General features: G+C 35.6%; 1 long non-coding RNA gene across 1 annotated transcript; it reads right to left on the bottom strand.

Moving 5' to 3' along the window:
* Window positions 1-2,226: 2,226 nt before the first annotated feature.
* On the bottom strand, window positions 2,227-9,010 carry LOC107813717 (uncharacterized). The gene is made up of 4 exons (XR_012705920.1): window positions 8,853-9,010; window positions 8,631-8,701; window positions 8,415-8,501; window positions 2,227-2,783 (listed from the first exon to the last, which is right to left on the bottom strand). It is a non-coding gene; the product is annotated as an uncharacterized LOC107813717 (long non-coding RNA).
* Between the last annotated feature and the right edge of the window lie 929 nt (window positions 9,011-9,939).

Genomic DNA, 9,939 nt, shown 5'->3' with positions numbered 1-9,939 from the left:
CTCAGGGTCGGTCAGCAGGTTGGTGTCGATGGCCACATGCGAGTTGGCGCCAACTGGGTCTGCAACCGGGACTCCGTTGGGATCAGCAGGGGACACCTCGTTGCTAGGCACTATATTGTTGTTTTCGCCGTGATGACCAGATTCAGCGTCAACGTTCAAGTGAGTAGACAGAGAGTTTGACATTTTTAGGTTGACCTGAAATCAAAATCTCAGAGAACAAGCGTAAAACAGAGTGTGTTATGAAAATTTGTATCAAATTACCACTATTATCCTTATCCCCACGGTGGCCGCCAAACTGTTTACCCTTAAAAATGGATAACTATTGAATTTATACGCGATTATAAGATTATGTGATCTAATCTAATACAAGTGATTATAACGTTAGATGAACAAATTAAAGATAGAATAAATAGCCAAACCAGTAGTAGTATTGAGTCCGAGCTCGGTTATGAGCTTAGCAATTAATCCGCCTTCGGTTCGCAGCCAAACACTTATGATGAACTATGAGCAAAATTAAGGGCTTTGAATCACTTTTAGGAGCAAAGAAAACAAATGTATATTACTTTGATATGCGTGTTACAGTGTCTGTTGAATAATAAACCTCCCATTCATATAATAGGAGAGTTTCACCCTAAGTACAATTCTAAAAAAGGTAAAAAACTTCCTTTTCGCTAATCACTCATATGTTGCTGATATTGGCCGAGATCCGCACCGTGATATCCGGTTGGGCACGGATATCACGGACCTTCGTTAATCGTGTGTGGGCGTTTGGTAATACTTTTTGAGGTCTTGGAACACGAACCGGATCCGGGGGTGTGGTCTCGATGGTTCCGGGGGCAGGCATTTTGTTCGGCCTTGATGCGAGAGGCTCCTAGCTCTGATTTCGGTTCTTTGTAGTTACGTCCTTGCTTCGTTTGCTCTACCGAAAAATTGGGGTGCTCGTTAGCCTCGGTTTTACCCGTATACAACTTGCAACTCTTCAACCAATTATCAAAAAATACTTTTTAAAATATAAGTATCTTCAGAAAATATTTTTAGAAATTGATTTACCAAAGTTGGTTAAGGGAGAGTTTGCGTTATTTATTAACCAGAATCAATACTCAAAAACGTACAAAGACTAGTATATCTAAGGGCTTCCTGACTCAGCTCGAGTTTAGATCATACCTTGACATCAAATATCAATTCCTACTTGTTTAGTTACATCCTCTCGTGATCTTTGTCATGGAGGAACTTTGTGTCCCAGTAGCATTCGTTAGCCTACCTGCCAATAAAATGAATTTATCGGAGGAGAAGAATATAGTCTGTTAGACAATGAGTTTTACTCGAATAGTTGTACTTAAATGATAATTACATGTAAGAATTCATAAAAAGTAAGATTAGTAAACTGAAAAAATTGGAAAGTTACGCACTACAACATGTTAAGTCAAAAATTTTCACTCTATTAGCGTATATCATGACGAAGTTTCTCCACTTTCCATAAAGACCTCCAGCACTTGCACAAACAAAAGTAATTACTATAAGATACTAATGTCGGAAGCCTTTGAAGGAGAGTGCACAAATATACTGCTATGTATGTATGTATGTATGTATGTATGTATATATATATATATATATATATATATATATATATATATATATATATATATATATATATATATATATATATATATATATATTAGTTAGTTAGTCTAGGTATTTCTTATTGTCTCAACCTGCAAGAGCTCCTATCCCGAGCACGCTTCAACTATAGCATCTTAATTAAAAGCTTATAAATCTTATGAACAAGCAGAAGAGAAGCCCTTGAGGGAGAGACAACAAGCAGTGCCTAGCTTGAATATGTTATAATAATGAACTAATTGAATGTGTTTTCATAGCCTGGCTGAGTGATTCTCAGAAGTGAAATAGAGCAGCTATTTATAGGGAACATACTAAGAACTATAGGAAGGTGTAAGAAGAAATTAGTGGGGCCTTAATATCTTTGGCACTTGACATGAGTGCTAAATCCTTTTTGATTCATAATAGAGCAGAAGTATAGAAGTCAACCGTAGTGAATAAAGAATAAAAGCATCTCATCCCCACACAATTAATTTATCTTATTTTACCTCTTAATTCCTTGTACGACTTATTCTTGCCTGTTTTATTGTTTTTCTTCTATTTCCTTATATATATCTCCATTAATAGAGAAAGTTTGAGTTGGATAGCAGCACGTAATCTAGAAAAAAGATCTTGAACAGAAGCATTAACAGTGTAATTGATTGATTTGATTTCTACATTTGATTTCTACACATGCAAAATAAAGAATCCGCAGAACTTTAACATGCCGCCATGCCCATTCCGCGTCCTGTGACTATACATGGAATCTGCAGCAGTAACATGGCTGAAGATCTTTTAGATCATATTCTTGATTTCCTAATTGAGCCCCCATATTATATTGCCTACGCTCCAGTTGGCATAGGCATGCGGGGGTGTGGGATATACCACATCAGCGGAGCATCTTTGTACAATCCTTATCTCTTGAATTAGTTCTTCAGGTTGAATTAGCATCAAAATCTACTTTCCTTAACCACAAGGTTTGCATTTATTGTTGTTTGAACCATATTAGTCCTTATTGAGTGTTGATAACATCTTACTTTGGCTCACAAATCCATACCAATAATTACTGGCATATATATATTTACTTTTGCCAGCTATTTATTGTTGTGTTTGATTGTTTTGAGCAAAAGTTTTTGGAATAAGATGTCTCCTTTCCTTGATCACCGACTCCAATCAAACGTAGCTACCACCTGTATGAATATTATTTGGTTAGTTGATTCAATTCTCAAAGATTGGAACTTATCAAGAATAACAATAATAATATAACAGTAACAATAGTATCAAAGATATGATGCTGTAAATAATCTCAGTTAACAGTTTTCTGATGAGAATGAGTTATCTTGAAATATGTATCATTCAAGATATATATAAACATCCCTTCGCCAAAATTGAATTATTATACCGGTCATTGTTGGCGGGATAGAATTTTCATCAAGAGATTTGATATTTATTATTATTATATAGATTAAAAAGAAAACCTTATATATATACAATGTAATTTTCTTACCCCTTCTGTCCTTCTAGTTTCGCACCCTATTGTTTGTGGAAATGACTTTGTTTTGGATTCCAAAGAAAGAAGATCATTTACATGCAATTTTCCTTTATTTGATCTATTAACAACTATCATCGTCCTTGTTTCAACACGTTGCACATTTAAATACGAGGAATAACATATATTAGATGTTTCATGTATTTCACTCACAAAATTTCAAACTTTTTAATTTTTTTTTTTTTTTTTTTTACTTACTACACTTCAAAAAAAAGCTCAATTACCCTTACACATTGATTTCTTTAATTTGCACAAACTTTTTTCTCCAAAATCTTAATTTGAAAACGTTTTCCAAAAGTTGTGCATCTGATTCTTATTTTAATGATTGATTTTTTTTACAGCCAAAAGCCAAGTTATGGGATGCGGCATAGTGACTGGTTATATTCTCCGCATGTGGCAAAATGATATACCACTACATTGTGAAGCCTCTATTCAAGATATGTGAATTTTAGATATAAATTGAAGTCCCCTTTTGTCTATACTTATTGAGATAATGAAATAGAAACAATCATAGAGGGCGGAGTTATTCGTACAAGGAATACGTTAAATAAGATTACTATATTGGGTGAGGATGGAATTCTTTTACACTTTATTCTCGAGGATTGAGTTCTTTCCTCTACGAGACAAAACTCCTTTATCTTCTTTAATTTGGCTTTGTAATTGTTGACATGAGCATTATAGGTTTTGATGATTGACAAAAAAATACATGTATGGATCATGTTCATGGACACTGTACACAAGTCACGATCAGAATCAAGTAAAAGATATACACGTACAAGGGATAAGTATAAGTGGTTATTTCTGATAATTCCTGAATGAAAAGATTGCATATTTGATAAGGAGCATGACTCCTTACGTGAAGAGAACTCTATCCAAGATAAGGAAAGAGTTAAAAGTTGAAGTTAACTAAAACTCTTCCACCAAGGAAGAATAAAACATCCGACTTCTAGTTATCCTCTATTCTACTCTCTATAAATATAAGTGTTATTCTCTTTTACAAGGATCACACACATACTGAAGTTAAGCAAAAATTAAGAGCAAAATAGCAAGACATTTTGTGTGCAATTCATGTGAGATTCAAGGGTGCGAACCTGAAGCTACATGAACCAGACTGAAAAACCAGTTCCATGTGTCTGTCTTTAATTCTAGTTCAAATGTAGTACAAGATTTTGAGTGGTACCTTTTAGCTTTCTTTAAAAGCATTTGTACTAGGTACTTGCATTGTCTTAATCAAGTTAGAGTTAACTTGAAGTAATCGCAATAGCTCGTGGGGTGTAGCTACGAGGGTTAGACTCATGCTCGTGGAGCAAACAGTGACTGCACTCGATCTTGTGTGTGTGTGTTATATTCTTTTTGATGACTGGCAGACCCATTAATGTGGGTGAGATCATGCTCGGTGAGATGGCCCGCACGCGATTTGGGCGGCAGATTAGGAGGTTCTTCTTCGGCAACTCGCTCACGCAATATATGCTTTCCCGAGGGGTGCCGGAGTACCCAGGGTATGTTAAGGTGGTGGAGGTGCCTACAGGACTATTGGACATCACATACTTGTTGGAGATGTCGATTACGCTCACTCAGGCAGCACGGAACGAACGAGATGATAACTTCAACAGTTACCTCTATAACTCTTTAAATTTACTCATGAGAAAGGCTGGTATTTCAGACGAGGAGCGTATGCATTTACGCAATGACTTGTCGAGCTCGTCCAAGGAGATGTTGGGGATTACACCTGGCAGCCCAGTTCACTCGTCGGAGGACGCAAACACTATCAAGAGCTCAAACACAGAGGAAGATGTGGATGATGATGTTACGAGGGCCTTGGCTTTGGTGCCTCTAGGACCTGATGATGATGTGCCCGGCGCTGCGGATGGAGTGCATGCTGAGGAGGAGGACTCCGACTAACAGGGAGTTTTCTTTTCACCCTACTCTATTTTACATTTTTATATGTATCAGGGACTATGCATAATATAAGTGTGGGGTGGGAGGAATACTACTTGTGATGTACTTGTATAAATTATATCACTTTGTTTCTTTTACTAGTTTTACTTAGTCTAGTTTTAGTCTAGTTTGTTTTTACAAAACAATTTAGAAAAAACTCGAACTTTTCCCGACGATAGATCTTTTGGACAATTTTCTTGAGGGATAGAGTCTGATTAAAAACACCAAAAAAGATTTTTTTTAAGGATAGTTAGGTAGTATACCTTGTTTTTTCTTTTAGCGTCGGTTCTTTTTCAAGGGTGTAGCTTGAACCGGGTACTTAATTTTTTTTTTTGAGTAGGTTAGGAAGAAACTGAGTTGCTTTGAGCTACTTAGTGACATGTTTAGTACTGGTACATTAGGTTATGACATACATTCTATCTTTCCGTATATTTGGTTTGAATTGTGACGCCTAAGTAAAGTAAATAGCCTATTTTGTGATGCTTTTCCTCAGTTGTTTGACTTGTATGCCACATAGTGCATTATTGCTTGAATTTTCTCAATTATGTGTGCTTGCGTGACTTGAGAGTTAAACAGAACCTTCTTGATTGAGTCATGTGCAATGTGTGTGTGAGGAGTTGTGATCTTCCGTGCTATCTTGTGTAATCTAGAACTTACCCCGTGTATTAATCGAAGCGAAATTGTTAAGTTATGATAATTTAGGAGATGGCGTAGGCGTTTCTTGCTTGATCATAGATGTGCTTGTCACATAAAAATAAAAATTTTCGTTGCTAGCCCCCTTGAGCCTATAGACCTTTCTTTTGGCACCCATATTATAAGCCATACCCCTATTTTGTTCTTAATTTAAGATTGTTGAACCTTTACCTCTTAAGGCATTTAGTCTCTAAAAGAAGTAACGTGAGAGATTTGGGGAGTAGCTTTCGAATGGAACCATGGAAGGGATTTTTGGTGCACTAAAGTTGACATCAAAAGTCACTAGCCGATGAACTTTAATGTATGGAGTGTGTGAAGAAAAAAAAAAGAGAGAAAGAAAAAAAAAATTGCAAGAAAAGAGAAAACAAATGATAGTCAAAGTATGTAGAAAAAAGTATACATCTTCAAATCTTATTAATTTGTGCTAGTGGGAGTATAGAAGTGCTTAATGAAAGTAAGGGCTATATTGTGTATGGGTTGTGGCAAGTGAATTAGTTGAGAAGAATATGGGCTCGAATTGTGAGTGTAGTGTATTAAAGTGCTTCGGAGGGTTAGTCACTATTTCTAAATATATCATACTTGTCCCTTAGCCTACGTTACAACTTTAAAGTCCTAATTGATCCTAGATTTAGCTAGCTTAGATTAGTAGAGATGTACATTACGGGCAAGCTTATGGTACGACCACGGGATGTATATGAATTCTTTGTGAGAGTGAGCGAATTTTGTTCAATTGTGTGATGTCCTTAATTTATATTCAAAAGCATGTTTGAATGTGTGGATTAATCTATATTCATTCTTTTAATGTCGGTAAGGGCACATGATCTCATGAATGATTGGTAATGTTGTAAACTTTCTTGTTGGGCGAGTACAAGAGTTGAGGGTGCTTAGTGGTAACAAGTCAATTTTTGAGGTTGGGTGGTTACAAATAGGTTGTTGGAATTGATTGAATTGAAATGTTATACTTGGGCATGATTAAAACGGGAAGAATGCGATATTTTGTATGTTCAGGCTTGATTGCCGGTACTGATCATAGTCAAGGGTAGAGTGTATGGTTAAAAGTTGAAGTGCTCCTCTGTAGTTGAGATTTGTACGTAATTGGGGGTATATTTGATAGTCTCATTGCTCGAGGACGAGCAAGAGTCTAAGTATGGGGTGTTGATGTTTAGCTTAAAGTATATATAATTATATGTATATCGCCTCATGTTTTACTATTGTTTCGTGGATTTATGATGTAAAATATGTTAATTTATATTAATTCGAGATGTTTTTATGTGCAGGAATGATCCGGGAGCAATTAGGGGCAAAAGATGCGAAATTAGAGCCAAAACGGACGAAAAAAAGGAAAGGGGCATTTCCAGCGCCACAGGTAGCTCCCTACGCTACATGTGGCACCCCAGACAAAACGTGAAATTTACTAGTGCCAGGGACGACGCCTAGCTCTGGGATAGACACTGGTGACGGGATTTCTATCCAACTTTGCCCGGGACAATGTTATTTCGTCCCTAAACCTACCCAATACCTATAAAAGTAAGACTAAGCTTATTTTTAAGGGATAGACGCCACTTTGAAGGGAGAATGCACACGAGAAACATTCGGGAGCAAAGAGATCTCAGTTTTCTTCATCTTTTCTTAGTATTTTTAATTATCCAACACTTATGAAATTGTTTGCTAGTATCATGAGTGGTTAAAATCTATAGTTCTGGGGTTATAATTTAGCCATGAATATTGTTGTTTAACGTTGGCTTAACCTTGATTTCAATTCACTAATATATAGTTATTTCTTCTATTCTGTGATTAATTGCTTAATTGTCTGGCCATCAGTTAGGTTCTATTTACTATCTATGCTATGCTTGGGAAAGCCATGTTTAGATTAGAGAAGAATTGAAGAGAGCATGATCTTAACTCTTGGGGGGAGGAGGAATTTATGGTTAGGATAGGAATATACCTAGTCACCGTGCTTATTTAATTATCGTAATCTTAATGCATTCTTAATAGATTGATTCTATAGGAATATAGACGTTAATCTATTTTGAATAGGCGAGTAGTACTTCGGGAGAAGGCTATGAGAGCAATTATCGATTAATTAGCAACCATGAGTGAATTGTATGAAAGGGAGAGTTAACTAGAACACAATAGGATTGGTGAATCGATCACAATCCTGGAATATTTGTCTCTATTGAATACATAACAATCATTTTACTGGTTGATAATTTAGTTACTACTTAGAATTATAGTTTAGTATAATCACATTCTTGAACTCGAATTTGGCTTGACTGAATAACAATTTTGGTAAATTTAGTGGGTAGTTGATACAAGTCTCTGTGGGTTCGACACTCGACATATCATTTTATTACTTGTACGACCACGTATACTTGCGTGTGCGTTTGGGAGTGACACTTATTGACAATCAAACAGGTTAAATTCTAAATCCTATAAATAACACATTTCAAAAGTTGCATACTTGTAAACATCACCAACCATATCACAACTCCAGAAAAATAGTTTTCAAACACATAAAGCACATCTACAACAAAACCAATTTGAATTTGGAAAGAAAAAAATTTAATATTCAATACTATGAAGAAAACTAAAAATCTGTTTATACTTTAGTTGTGCTCTTTGAACAATCCTAAAATATTACCTTGAGATTGATTCAAACATAACGCAGAGCAGAAAGAGAAAAAACAGCCAGTGACAATTGTGTCTTCTCTGAAGGTCCCCAAGAGTTCTAAAATACATATGCAAAAAGAAATATTTCAATTAAGACCCAAATCACAGAAATTAACCTACAAAATACACAAAAATTCTGAATTTTACAACCTATAATACCTAATACAGAAGGAGAAAGAGGACTTACATCTCGATTTCAATAAAAAGTGTTATATCCTTCTTCAAAATATACCGATTATACCAAATTTCTATTACTTTCTGCTGAGAATCGCAAAACATCAAGATGAAAGAAAGAGAAAAAATCAGGAAAGGGAAAACACAAATTAACAGAGAAAAAAAATTTAAAACCCACATGCAAGAAGAAAGAAAGACAGAAAAGCAAAATCAAAGAATGGGGAAGAGGAATTACCATAGATCTGAAGTTTGATTGTAGAAAACTATTTCACATGTTCTCCTTTACAAATCTCTTTCATTTGTATCTGAAACATGCGTGGTTTTTTTTTTTAATTTGAAGCTGAAAATGAGCGAGAGGGAGAGAGACGGGTAGCTGAAAATGAGAAAGGGGTTAAGGAAAAAAGGAGAGGGAAAAGATTAAAAAATGAAGGAAAATTTGGGGTTAGTGGACGCTATTTTAAGGGTGGCGGAGGTTACTCACCGCCGTAAATATAATATATTTGTGGGGGTGAATAAACCCCCACAATTTGATATAGATTGCGGAGGTAATAATAACCGTCGCAATAAAACCTTCGCAAATTTAGCGTTTTTTTTTTTGTAGTGATAGTATATATATACATAATTTATTTTTTATGTATTTATCGAGTATAATTTTTCGACGAAGGGGTGTCGGTTGATACCGTTGGAAGCATATGGCTTCGCCACTAGCCGCCAGGTCATCATACATGAAATAAATATATATCTCGTACAAAAGTGAATCCTACCCCGCTAGAATTAAGTGTTTGGCACCGTACAAAAACCAACTAGCAAACCAGGGTCCTTAGCTTGTAACAACCATCTAATAAAGCTACATATTTGTTAATCATCCAAACTCAATTTCCAATGATGCTACCTATAAATATCTTATGGATAACCTCATAAGTACTGCTATCTCCGTTTCAGTTTATGTGAACCTATTTCCTTTTTGGTCCTTTCCAAAAAGAATGACCTCTTGCTAAATTTGGAAACAATTTTACTTAAACTTACAATTCTACCCTTAATGAGAAGTTTTTATAACCACACAAATACTTTGGACCCCTTTTTGAATTGTTTAGGATCACAAATTTTAAAAGTATTTATTTTTTTTTAAACTCTGTGTCCAGTCAAACAAATTCACATAAATTGAAACGGAAGGAGTATAAAGAAGAATGACCTTAAGCAAAGGCCAAGTAAATCTGTGGGACGCGGCATGGTGACCGGTTAAAGTTGTGCTGATTGTATATTCCGCATGTGGCAAAATCAATCAATCGATTAAATTGTGAAGTTTCCGTTCAAGATATATA

This window comes from Nicotiana tabacum, chromosome 23 (genome assembly GCF_000715075.1).
Source record: "Nicotiana tabacum cultivar K326 chromosome 23, ASM71507v2, whole genome shotgun sequence".
In the NCBI taxonomy this organism is placed as follows: Eukaryota; Viridiplantae; Streptophyta; class Magnoliopsida; order Solanales; family Solanaceae; genus Nicotiana; species Nicotiana tabacum.
Note: the sequence above shows the minus strand (reverse complement) of the source record. Positions and strands in the feature narration are given on the sequence as shown.